Raw genomic sequence first — 13,826 nt, forward strand, 5'->3', positions numbered from 1 at the left:
GCGGAGCCGTTGGAGGAGGCTCGTGTGGATGTCGAGTGTATGCAGAGTAGAGATGCATGTCTGAAAAGGGAAAAAACGCAAGTTGGGAACGTGTAGCCGAAACGAGCGAATTATAGAGAATCGCGAGGGCGGAGATTTGCGAGCGAGAGCAAGCTGCATTAAATTTCAATATTTAAAAATGGTTTTCAGAGAGAGAGAGAGAGAGAGAGAGACTGATATACAGATCTGAATATCAAGTATCTCTATAAATATAAATATATGGATGTATATAGCACATCTTTGATGATTGTGTTGTTTTTTTTTTTTTAAAAGAAACTTTAAATAGTTGTATTATAAAAACAAAGTCTATGAAAGACTTATTGCAAAGTCTATGTGTTGTTTGTTGTTTTTTTTTTGTGTGTGTGTGTGTCGGGGGCAGGGGCGGAGGCGGAGGCGGAGGCGGGGGGAGGAGGGGGGGGGGGGGTATTATAAATATTTATGCGTATATAAATACATGAATATATATATATATAGCCAAGAGAGAAGATTATAATTCAAAAAATAAAGAACATTTTAATCGCTTTGATGTGCCTGGTCGGACACTATTAAGGCCTAAATTGAAGTGGTCAGCATTTTTGTTTCATGCAGACCCTTTTGGATGTTGGGGCCACGTATTTTGCCATAGCACTAGTGCCTCATAACAACCACATTTGAATCTTCTTCCTTTCTTTGGCACGTGTAGATGTTAACATGAAATTTTTTCTTAGTAGCCAAATTGAATCAGTTATTATAAGCTAAATCATGGCACATGCTCATAACGTTCTTATTAATGAACATTATCTAAAAGCCTTCTATAAATTAAGTTATTACTTGCACAAGCATTTCCCTTGATGTTAGCCTGACTGCAAGCTTCACACTCCCAAGCTCTTCAACCACATTTGAAGTACCACCACCTACATGACTCGTCCTGGCCAAGATCTTTCATCTTGCTTCTCAAGGTCCGGAAATGTCAATAGTACCTGTATAAAGTCATCAAAACAACATTAAATACAAGTACAACTGCTTGGTTGACTACATTCCTACTTCCCCCCCCCCCCCCCCCCCCCCCCCCCAAAAAAAAAAAAAGAGATTCTTCTATTAGTTAGAGAGAGACATGCCTAGAAGGCAAAGTACAAACACTGCTACAGCAGTAAAAGAAACACAACATAGAGGGGCGCTTCCTCCATAGCTGGCCACTCTCGGAGTAAGGTAGAAAGCCACACTAGGGGCCTACCTCCCAATCTTCAAAGAGTGGGGCTAGCATCCATCTAAAGAAAGGACCCTCTGGCTCTGAGGATCCACAAGGGTCATCACATGCCTGTAAAGAATGTCATCTGAAGGGCAGAGTGCCTCTACTAGATTGTGCGACAAAACAAAATGATACCGAACCTTTGGCAGGGAAGGGATGCTGGAACCTCCGTTTGCTCCCTAGGTGCTGAACCAACTGTGACTGAGGTTGGGTTGTTGGGGGCACTACACAGGCCCCAAGCCCACTCAGATAGTGATGCCTGTGGCGACAGCCCTCAGCTAGTGCAGGTACCTGTGGAGGGGGGTGGGGTGCGGTGGGGGAGGATGTCAATGGCAAGGTAAAGGTGGTGAGCCTGCGTCAAGGTCAATGGCAAGGTAAGGATGGTGAGGCTGCATCAAGGGGTGCAGGGGGGTGTGAACGCTGGTCGGGGCAAGAACAGGCCAAATGCCCCATCTGGCCGCAGATAAAGCAGGGGGGGGGGGGGGGGGGGGGGCCTGGGGGGTGTCTGTTGGTGTGCCTGATCATCGGGAGTAGCTCCAGATACTTTCGGGGAGTCCAGGAAGGCAGACGGTGACAAGAAAATGTACTACTCCAGCCAGAAGGGTCGGACCCCGGAGAGAAACCATGGTGCCAGCGGGCAAAAAAGACCTGAGCCTCTCAAACTACAATCGGGGTCCACTCCAAGGGTGTCGGTCACTAGGGCTACCAAATCGGGTGTAAGGAAAGCGAGGGCGACCTGCTATATCACAAAAGAAAAAGCTTTTGAACAAACCTGTGTGCTGAATGTGAGGTCAAAAGCCTTCTGCTGCTGCTTTTTTTTCTGGCTAATAGATCCTTCTATTAGTTACCAAAAAACAGTGACACGGGCCAAGAACAACCTCAACTCCGTAAAGGAGGCGATAATCAACCTGACAAAAGCGAGGTAGTGCTCTCCTCCCCAGGCTGGCTGCTCTAGGGGGAGCAATCCTAAAGGCAATGACGTTGGGACTCATGTGGATGGCCACAGCTGGGGGCCTCCTCTTGGGCAAAGGGATCCTACCATGTCCACTCTCTTGGATCCCACTGAAGGCACATAAGCAGGCGGCCCTCCCCATAACCATAGCCGCCAAAAGCCCTCTCTGGCCATCTTGGCCAGTGGAGAGTCGATGTGCCAGCCACGCGCGTGGAACCCATCCTCTCTGTAGAGTACATCTGCTGGGATCCTCGGAAGGGAGCTCTGCTCTGACAAGTCTACCATGTTGGAAATAAGTGCACACTAGGTGTACTATTTCTAGTCTAGTTTCACTTAAGTCTTTGTGTCTTGAGTCTAGTGCCATGTGGCATCTCTACATTTATCCCATAAGTCAGTCTACTCAATCTTGTACTTCTCACCTATATATTGTAGGTGTCACATCAATGAAAGTATCAATCTTGTGTCTTGTCTACACTCATCTCAAGGTAACTCTTTGTCTTTCATTTGTTTTGTTTCATTTCTAGTTTTGCTCTTGCTTTCATATTTCCTACATGGTATCAGAGCCAGCCTTTCCTAGTTCATTTCCAGCTTGATGCTGCCCCAGATCTGCGCCATTCCACTCAGGAATCTGCCCACCATTTTCTGCGCCAGTTTTTGCTGCCTGCGTTGGCCTGTTTACAGTTGCTGCTGCCTGCGCTTCACCCTCTACAGGCTGCGCATCACTCCATACCTGCAGCTACTGTCGGCCTCCCTCTCTGGATGAGCAGCACTTGTGTTGCCCCGACATCTGCTCCTGCTCCTGGCCCCCGTGCTGCTCCTGAATTCTGCGCCATCTTCTTCAACAGGCTGCACTTCTCCAGGAGCTGCCCGAGGTTCTGCAACAAATTCTCCACCTCTGCTCACTCTCCGGTCTCTCTAGGTATCGTGGCCCTGTACTACATCTTTCTCTATTTGCAAAAATCTCTGTTCGCAGCTCTCTCTCTTTCTCTCTCTCTCGGGTTACCCCTGAAAGGGTGGAAGACCTGAGGAAAAAAACCAAAGTGGTATGCTTCAATATTTTCAGTTCTATTTTTCTTCAAAAATAATTCAAAACTGAACTCTCTCTTGTAAGGGAATAGACACTGCCCTTGCATCATTAGCAAGAGGTAAGACCTTCCCACATGGCATCTTCTACCCATTCTCTCATGTCTATCGACAAATTCAATGGGTCCAACTTTCATACTTGGCAAATCAAAATTAAGTGCCATCTTATGAAAGAAGGCCTGTGGGATGTTGTTCATCATGCTACTCCCGAAGATTCCGACATTGAGCAAGTTATCACTTATGCTCCCACTGCCAAGAATGACAAAGCCTATGCTATCATCTTGCTCGGTCTTGGAGATGATTACATTCATCACATCTCCGACATACAGTCTGCTTCTCGAGCATGGATCACTTTGGATACCCTGTTTGGACCCCGCTCTAAAAACTCTAAGATTGCACTTATGATCTCATTCTTTGATCTATATATGCAGGAGGGAGCTACTATAGCCTCTCATGTCAATTATTTTCGCAGTCTTATGGTTCAGCTTGCATCAGTGAAGTCCCCCATCTCCGAAGATATTGCTATTGCTGTGCTTCTCAAAAGCTTACCTGACGCCTATGCTACTCTTGTCACTACCTTCAAGTATCACAATAATCCTACTCTTGAAGGTATCATCAATGCTCTCCAAGAAGAGGAAAGAACAAAACAACAAAAGGTAACTGACACTGCATTTTTAGCAAAGAAAGGAGGTTCTAAGGTAAGAAAGCCTTGCCCCCATTGTGGAAAAACTAATCATATGGAGAAGGACTGCTTCAAGGCTCATCCATGCACCATTTGTGGCCGTGATAATCACTGAGAGAAGGACTGCTACTCTAAAACCTCTACATCAGCCCCTGCATCTGCCTCAGCACATGTTACTACAACATCTACAACAACAGATCTTGCTGTTCATTCCTCACATGATGAGGAATGGGCTTTCTGATTACTTCACCTTTCTTGTCTCCCACTTTGACCACCGATGATGTAGGTCAAGGGGTTCTAGTGTCTTACTCATTATGTTTTTTTGACCTCTCTCTTGTCCCTACCCAAGAGGCAGCGATTGCCCTTGAGGAGGGGTTGTCTTCAAGGTCCATCTGTTTGTCTACAGTCAGTCTTCTGTCTATCTAGTCTTGTCTGTCTATCTATCTGTTGTCTGTCTATCTGTCTATCAATCTGACTGTGTCTTGTTTTAGATCCATCTTGTCCCTACCCTTGTGGACCCATATGAGAATATCACTTGAGGAGGGGTGTCTCAGGATCTTTTTGTCTCTCATGTCTAGTCTCTCAGTCTATCAGTCTTTATGTCTATCTTCTAGTCTTGTCTTTTTTTTTGTCTTCCTCCTAGTGTCCACTTAAGGAGGGTGTTGGAAATAAGTGCACACTAGGTGTACTATTTCTAGTCTAGCTTCACTTAAGTCTTTGTGTCTTGAGTCTAGTGCCATGTGGCATCTCTACATTTATCCCATAAGTCAGTCTACTCAATCTTGTACTTCTCACCTATATATTGTAGGTGTCACATCAATGAAAGTATCAATCTTGTGTCTTGTCTACACTCATCTCAAGGTAACTCTTTGTCTTTCATTTGTTTTGTTTCATTTCTAGTTTTGCTCTTGCTTTCATATTTCCTACATACCATTAGGTCCGATAGGATAAGTGAGGAGGCCGGAGCTCTCATCCGTACCATGAACTGCTAAAGGTATGTCATGGTTGGCAAACACTCCCAACCACTGCAGGGGAGGGGCTCCGGAATCGAGGTAAGCCACTCTGGGGGGATGGAAGAATCAATGTCAAGGCTAAGTCTGTCCTTGCCTCGCATCCCAACGAGGCTTCTCAACTGCGCCTCTAGGGGAAGCTGTCTAAAACGTAACCAATCTCCAAGGAATTGTGCTTGGCCCATGCTCACAGCTCCTCAAGATACGTGCAGACGGGCACCCTCCAGCATGTGGCCACTGGGTAGCCAAACCAGAGGGTTCTATACCAAGGGTTGTTGAAGGTACTCGACTGAAGGTGGGGAGGATTACTATAGGGTGACCTGAGGTGGTCCCAAGCTCTAAGGAGGCTGGCTGCAAATCTGTCCTCCAACGTTGGGCTAAAGCCACAGGCCCGCATCTCTGTGAAGATCCATCTCGGACTTTGTGGCCAAAGACCACCCAAAATAGGGGTGCGGGCTGAGATCTAGGCTAAAAGAAAGTCTTTCCAAGGTTCACCACCCCGGAAGGAGACAACAAACAATCAACTTGCCCAGCACGGCTCGACTCTAAACAAAGGGATCAATGATGCTGCCCAACCCACCCACCCACCCCCACCACCCCCACCCCCCCCCCCCCCCCCCCCGCAGTAGATGGCGAGCATGAATGATCACTCTCCAAGCCACCTTGGCCCGCACGGGTCTCCCATCACTACCAACCCAAAGGAAGTTGCAGATCAAATGCTTAACCTGGCCAATGCATGCTCAGGACAGTAGGAAGTGATGTACCACAAGTTGGCAAGAGGAACTTGGTTCGCCACCACAACTCTACCAACTAAGGAAAGCCTGGCTGAACTCCAAGTATAACAACTTCCTCCAAATGCTGAGAAGAAGAGGGGCTAGCTGTTGCTCCGGGGAAATGTCCATGCCAACTTGGCATCCAAGATAACAAACAAGAGTGCCTCACGGGATCCATTGGAAAGCCTCAATTGGCCTCCAAGTCAAGGCAAGCGATGAGCCAACCCAAAAACCACATGACCTATGCCAATCGACCTGTGCGCCAGATGCACAATTGCATCAGCGAATCTCTAGCAATTCACCACATCTCCTAACAGGTATGCTACTGTGTCATTGGCAAACTCTGAGTCAAGCAACTCCTCTTGAGGATGGATAGGTAAGCTCAGCCCCTGTAGACCGGTCACTTGGGCGGAGAGGACACTGATCATGGCCTCAGCTACACACAAGAACACGAAGGGCAGCCTTGTCAGACTAAGTGGGTAAGGGGGAATCTATCTCCACGGGCCCCCTGGATGAGCACCTGACTGTGAGATGTAGAGTAGAGTCCGGATACACCTTGGACCCACAGTCACCCACTCCACTAGAAAGCTCACCCACTCCACTAGAAAGCCCATCCAGCACATAGTCCCCTCCAGAAAGCCCCAATCCATTCTGTCGTACGCCTTCTTAAAATCAAGAAGGAGAACTATCAAGTCCTGATGCCTCAGACAGGCCGAGGGTGTCGCCTCCCAAAAAGTCAAGATGTTGTTCAGGATACTCTGATCCTGAACAAAACCTGTCTATTTGCCATGAATCAAATCAAGGAGAGAAAGGCTGCAAGCACCGGCTGATGGACTTGGCTAGAATTTTGTAGGCTGTCCCTAGGAGGGCGATGGGTCTCCACTACCAAATTTCCAATCTATCTCCACCCTCCTTGGGAATCAAATGGATCAAACCCTCAATCAGCCTCTTTGGCATCGAGCCCGTGGCCATAATCTCCTTGAAAGCAGCTTTGAAGCCGCTTTCCATGAGATCCCAGTGCCGGAGAAACATAGACTGTAAACCCATCCTCCCCATGGCATTTTCCCCAAGGGAGTGCTGGCAAAGCCTCCGCCAGCTCCTCAAAGGTAAAGGGTGTCATCAAGGTCTGGAAAACGAGGGGGGACCACCTCTCTCATGTGGCACCATATCCAATCCCTCGCGTCCATCACCTGCACGGAGAGAGGGGCTCTAGAGAGAAGGGAACTAAAATCTATGGCAATGGCTCGAACATGAGGGGGATCAGAGACAATAAATCCATCCAGGCGACACAATCTGCGGATGCCATCCCTCCGCCTGTGTGGACCTGAGATCTCAAAGAAATCTCCAGTGACCCTGTATGTCCAGAAGGCAGCTCTAGCATGATATATGTACTCCACCCTCATCTCCTTAATGAAACTTAGCTCTGCATGGGATGTTGCCTGTTGGGCCTCAATCCACGGGCTATTTGGGGCACTCTCCTGGAGAGGCTATAGGTGATCTCTCTAAGTCCTACATCGAGGGCCCCTGCAGCTGAGCCAACATGAAAATCAAGACTCTCCGAAATCCCTGAAATCCTGCTACAATTTTCAGAGTCTTGGATGAGGCACTCAGGGGTGCGAGTGTTGGAGTGTCTGTCTTGCTCCATGGCTCCTCCAAGGAAAGAATGACGAGCATGGTTGAGAAAGAAGTGCCTGCCAAAATGCCAACCATGCCGCCTCATCCCCAGAAGCCCACTCATCAATGTGAAAACAATCCAGTTTGGAGAGGTTGGGGCACCTTGCTTGTTTGATCTCAAGAAGCTCAGACTCCTTGGGCTATGCCCGAACTCTACTAAGTGCCATGGAACCCGTCCCCAAAGAGCCAAAATCAGCTCCTCCCAAGCCAAATACTCCGAGCATTCAATGGTGTCTGTGCCTCCTCCAACTTTGTCCTCAACTGCCTCTAGCATGTTAAAATCACCACCCGTTTACCAAAAATCAGCCTGTGAGAGGAATTGACGGACCGAGCACCAAAAAGTGGCTCTGCCTGCAGGTGTTTAGAGCGTAGAGGTTAAGGAAACCCACTAATCACCCACTGCGCTCTCCTTGTGACTGTGGTGCTTGAGTCAATCACTGCTGCTGGTAAGAGCTGCTCACAAACGGAGATGCATACCTTGCCCTGGATCCCAAAGGAGCCAAAGGCATGGGACCAGAAGGTGTGGCTTCAGCCCTAGAGAATCTTCCCTGGTCTGTGGGTGCGATCCTCAGAGAGATGGTGCTCTTGAAGAAAGAATAGCAATAGGTCCTCTGACTATGGCTTTGTGAAGCTCGTCTTTGAGGATCCCAAGCCGCCTCAAGCATTGCCGTCTACCCAAACCCTCAATGTTCCAATCTGCATATCTAAGAGTGGTGGGAGGCAGAACTGTCGGATTGCCCTCGACTCTGAGAGATTTGGGCGTGGGTTTGGATGGTGCATAATCACAATCCATCCTAGGGCAGAGGCTCACCGACAGGTCAGGAATCTTGCCCTCCATGTGAAACCACTCTTGTCGGGCCCTAGAGTAGGCATACTCTGAACTCCACCTGGCACAGTGAAGGTATCTGTAGGAGGGGGGGAGGGATACTACCATCGAGATATGAAGAAAAACGAAGAGGAGCACCTCCAATGTTGCTTGCGTGGAAGCCTCGTTGTACTTATCCACAGCCCTAAGCTTGATTATGAACAAGATGTTGATTTGAACATGATTTAAGAGAGAGGAGAGAGAAGAAGAGAGAGATTTGGTGTTGCAAGACATGTTCATGCTCATTCCCAAGGCTGATCCTTGAAGGGCAACACATAAAGAACAAGTTTTGGAACCAGATTCAAGAGCTTGTGCTGCTAGTATGGGCAAGGAAGACTCGTGGATGGACCAGGCGGCTATCAGCCAGCTTGTTTCTGCAAGCTGCAGCAAGGGGACCATTTTTTATCCAATACCTGGCCGACAGCAGACAGCAGGTCGGCCAGTCCATAGGGGATTTCAAGGTCCATGCTCATTGTTCCCACGTTCACTCCTTTAGGGAGTAGAGTCATTAGACTAGGCATAGAGTAGGTGTTTACCACCTTTTGAGGAGCAGCCAAAGGCTTGCCAAGACATGTACACCTTTTTATACTACATGAATATATTGAAACTCAGTTATCTTTCTCTTCCCTCCATCTCTCTTGCTTGCGTTTTGCATCAGGTTGTTCCAGGATGGTGTTTAGGGCTAAAAGAAGACTCCTAGAGCTTCCACATGTGACATTAGTATCATAGCATCAAGCTCAGCAAGGCTAAACACTAATTCAATCCCACATGAAGGTGCACAGTCTAGGGAGAGTAACAAAAGCCATGGAAGCAGTTCCCAAGAGGTTGGTTGGTGGCGTTCCACAAGGCCCAAGGGAAATGGCAGTCCTGTGAGTCGGATGCCACTTCGGGCATAGCAGGAAAGGCTTTCAGGGAACGGTTCCATGGGTAGATGATCCTCCAAGGGGTGGAGTGAGGGTGCCAAACTCAATACTCGGGAAAAGAAGACCAAAGAAAGTGTTCAAGGACGGGGCATGAAGGGCTAGGGGACAAGATGGAACAAATGCATAGATCTTCATCAAATTTGGAGTAGATTTGGAGACCGGTTAGGGTTTTCAATGAAACGGTTGCCAGGAAGGGAAGGATGACAGTCATCCAAGAACACAAGTTGGAATCTCGTCATCAAGTTTAGCAAAGGGGGATGTCATGTGCAAGACATGTGCATGCTCGAGCATTCCCAGGGCTGATCCTTGAAGGGCAACAGATAAAGAATAAATTTTGGAACTAGATTCAAAAGCTTGTGCTACTAGTATGGGCAGGGAAGACTTGTGGATGGACAAGTGGCTGTCGAGCACATGAGAGGATCTTGCTTCTGTCAGCTGCAGCAGCAAGGGGACATTTATTTGTCCAAGACCTGGCTGACAACAGGTCCGCCAATCCATAGGGGATTTCAAGGCCCATATAAGGCACACTTCTCATTGTTCCGGCATTCACTCATTTAGGGAGTAGAATCATTAAACTAGGCATAGACTAGGTGTTTACCGCCTTTTGAGGGGCAGCCAAAGGCTTGCCAAGACATATACACCTTTTTGTACTATATGAATATATTGAAACTCAGCTCTCTCTCTCTTTTCCCTCCATCTCTCTTGCTTGCGTTCTGCATCAGATTGTTCTAGGATGGTGTTTAGGGCTGAAAGAAGACTCCAAGAGCTTCTGCACGTGACATAATTGATGTCCTAATCAGGGATTATGCTGTTCATGCTAAGGATTTAACCATGGCACGAGCGTGCATGTGACACCCAGGCTAGAGAAGACCAACTCCCCATCCTAATCCTTGTGGCCAGAGCCACCCAACTACATCCCTAGCAGCCAAAAATGAGTGAGCATGTCAGTAAATCCGCAAGTCTTGCAAATGGTGGGAAACCTCTACCGCCTGCCCGTGAATGGCGGCAAACATTGACTCAGGGCTCCATATCGTCCCTGGAGCCGCGCTCAGAAGGAAAGAGAAGATCATCGCTCCACTCTTTGGGGTGGACAGTGTGGAGTGATATAGCACAATGCAGATGCAGATGGGAGCCACCGTCTCCTCGAACATACTTGCCTCTGCAACGGGAAAACATTGAAAGAAGTTGTAATCCATGGGCTGCCCGGAGAGGCAGCGATGGTCATCTCAACCAGCTCAATGAAATGGTGTATCAATTAGCGCACCGAGCTCATCTGCTCTCTCCTCTCCAGATTGGGCGCAACCCCGGTGGGTGTGCTCAAGAGAGGCACGGGGGGGGAGGGGGGGTGCGGTGGGGGGGGGGGGAGGGGGGAGGGGGGGGAGGGGGAGGGACGGAGGGACGAGGCGAGGGCGGAGGGAAATGGTGGGAGGGAGAGGAGGGTGAGGGGACATCGACTAAGGAGATAGGTCCACCGGGGGTGTGACAGGACCAAAAGAGAGTTGAGGTGCCTGGGCATTGATCAAAGGATCACGATGAGGTAACGGTCGCGAAAAAGGGAGGACTGGTGTAGGGCCTCGAGATGTGGGGGCATCACCATCTAGGGGCTAATGCAAAAAGTGCTCAAAACAGTTCTGACAAAATCGGATCCTCTTGGGGCCCACTAGGCTGGCATGCCCGTCGTCGACGCCACTCTGCCCTAGAGGCTTGGCTGTGGTTCAGTCTCGAATCGATAGCCTGACACTCTCCTACCCTAGGATACTCGAGGGCCGGGGCCTAGTGCTCGAAATCCTGAGGGCTAGGTGCCCTCCTCTGCCCTCGTGAGGAGCTGCACGAGGACCGAAGGGAGGGACCCTAGGTGGCATTCGCCAAGACTGGCGGCAGGTGCATGCTCTAGCAAGATGCCCCATCTGACAGCCAAATGAAGCACTATCCAAGGAGGGTCAAACACTCAACTCTCTGCAAAATAGAATCTCCCCGGAGGCACGGAAGAGAGATGGCATGAGGAATAGACTCTAGAGAGGCGATGCAGATGTGGAGAGGGAATCCATGCTATCCGAGCCAAAATAGAAGCGGCTGTGGGGGGGATTCCATCACTCTCCCAATAACTCTACCAATCACTAGGAGTAGTGGAAGGTACTCCTTCCTGAGGCCCCAAAAAAGCAAACTGTGATGACTGGGGAGCCCGAGACACCTGCCAGGGGGTCGGATGCTGGGTTGAAGCCGTGTTGCCACCTCGCAAAGAAGGCCTGGGCATTCGCAATGCGATAAGGCTCAGCTACATGACTCTATCCAATGCTGCAGGTGAATCAAACTCCACCTAGTAGTATCCATGCCCAAGAGGATGACTATCAATGATCTTGCCTGGCTCGCCGATGAGGTCAACGTGCAAAAGATCTCTGAGCTGTCCAGTGTCTACGTACCAGGTGGCTACCCGAAGTCTTGCAAACCAAGGTTTAGGACGGAGCGGCTACCATGGAGTCCTCCTGAAGGAGGAAGACTAGAGAAGCCAAAAGTTTTCCGAAAGAACAAAAAACGCCAAAAGAGCAAAAAACCCAATGCAAGAACCCAAAGGGAAGAAGAAGCTGACAGGCGGACAAGGGAAGAAGGGAAGGAACAGGAGAGGGAGGAATGGCGGTGCACAGCTGGGGGTTTCAATGGCAGAGGAGGATTTGGGGAGAAGGGCGACGAGGAAAGGCAGATGGGGGGAGGCTGGCAACTCGAGGCTAATGGTGGCAGCAGGCAAGAGCACAAGGGCAGGCAGGTGGGAGTGCGATGGAGGGCGGCAAGTGCACGAATGCAGAAGCTGGCGATGGGGCAAGCGGAAGGCGGAGAGTGCAGGGAGGGGGGGCAGCAAGGCAAGGGCGGCGCTGGGGGGGAGGCCGACGGGTTCGCGCACCGGGGGAAGCTCTAGCTCTTGCTCGCAACTTCGTGAAAAGCAGTCCTTTCATCCATGCTTCATATTCTCATGTACTCCATGATGAAAGTCTCTTGTACTAGTGCTTATAAAGCCTTCTGGTTCTTGATTTGACTACATTCCTAGTTTGATATCACAATACTCAAAACAGTAGGCCTTTAGGCCTAGTACAAACGTTATGAAATCTGACTAGGTTGACTACATTCCTAGTTTGATATCATAGCCCATATTTTTAAATCTAAATTTGAGAGATCTCAATCCTTTTGGTCAAGCTCGGGCCCCATTATGAATTCTGAAAACAGGACTGGAAACATTTTCTCTCCAATGTGCAAGGGAACCATATCCCTTACTAGGCCGAGCCACCTCAACGTAAAACGTGAGCCAGATAAAACTACAGCCAGATATGTTTAGGCATCTTTGTGAACAAAATCATGCTTGTTCATTCCAACCCTACAAATCACCTTGGTCTTGTTGAGATAGATGTATGCCGCATGGCTGCCAACCATAGTAATATATGTCACCAGGTTTCTGTTTTAGATGGTTCAATTGTCTTGGTCAATAGCTTTGTCTCAAAACTCTATCAAACTCTTCAAGTTTTAAGCACAGAGATATCAAAGAACATGCAACTGCATTTACCTCAGGTGTGAAAGAGAACTGCGAAACGAACTAGTAGTGCATGTGCAAGGAGAAAGACACATTGCTTAAGACATTTTTCATCCAACATGTTATAACACAAACATTCAGCAGGATTGAGCAGAAAGATTTGTCAAAGATTGACCTGGAAAAGGTAAAGAGATGCAAAAGCATCTGTTGCAGCATATTGGAGCTGTGCTGCGGATAATTTGTCCACTTCCCAGTCACCCGTGCGAATGCTTCCAGTCTTGTCCACCTGCCAGTAATTAACATCATAACATGGTCTCCCGGGATACAAGAACCTTGCCTCAGTAGCTCTTACAAGACTTCAAGCTTTGTCTGCATCCTCCTACCATGCACATCCATGCATGCATGTCCAAGATCGATGTTAAACAGCTCAAAGAGTTGTAATCATCGCCTTCCAAAACGTGTTTCAAAAAATGTAGAGCATTTAAATTGTTCATGAATTACACTAAAAACATGAATAGACTCTAAATTATGGCTCAATGGGGATCAAAGACTAGGCCCTGGGTCACAGCAGGTGCACAATGCAAAGTCCAGCATGCATGCTCACTTCAATAACCAATTGCATGAATGATCATCTAGATTCTAGATCTCATTCGTGAATAATGATCAAACTTTCAACTACAAATTTCAAAACAGGACAAGTCACTTTTTAAAAAAATGCTGTCAATTTGGCATTTCCTACGTAGGAAACATTTCATACATGGAGAGAGGTATGAAATGTGTTTCCCACCACCTATGCCTGTAATATGCGGAGATAAAATACTTATTTTGGCTACTCTTCTTTCTATCTCTGGAAAACCCTAGCACATAGGCACGAGTGTTCTACGGTTGGATGAAAATTTTGAAGGCCTGAACATTGAGCTTGGAGCCCCCTCCCGCTAGCATGCACCCCTCCCCCCCCCTTCCGCATGTTCCTCGCCAGTATCTTCTTCATTTCGCCCCCCTCCTGTTAGCCCTGCCTGCCAGCGCCTTTTCATCTCGCCCCCTCCTATTAGCCCTGCCCATCAGCACCCAGCCTCTTCA

General features: G+C 48.5%; 1 long non-coding RNA gene across 1 annotated transcript; it reads right to left on the bottom strand.

The window, feature by feature from the left end:
- Positions 1-509: 509 nt before the first annotated feature.
- On the bottom strand, positions 510-13,053 carry LOC147605669 (uncharacterized). Its single transcript, XR_015265172.1, has 2 exons — positions 12,922-13,053; positions 510-998 (listed from the first exon to the last, which is right to left on the bottom strand). It is a non-coding gene; the product is annotated as an uncharacterized LOC147605669 (long non-coding RNA).
- Between the last annotated feature and the right edge of the window lie 773 nt (positions 13,054-13,826).

The sequence above is a fragment of the Cibotium barometz genome, chromosome 59 (genome assembly GCF_041138505.1).
Source record: "Cibotium barometz isolate CiBa-2024 chromosome 59, ASM4113850v1, whole genome shotgun sequence".
Classification (NCBI taxonomy): Eukaryota; Viridiplantae; Streptophyta; class Polypodiopsida; order Cyatheales; family Cibotiaceae; genus Cibotium; species Cibotium barometz.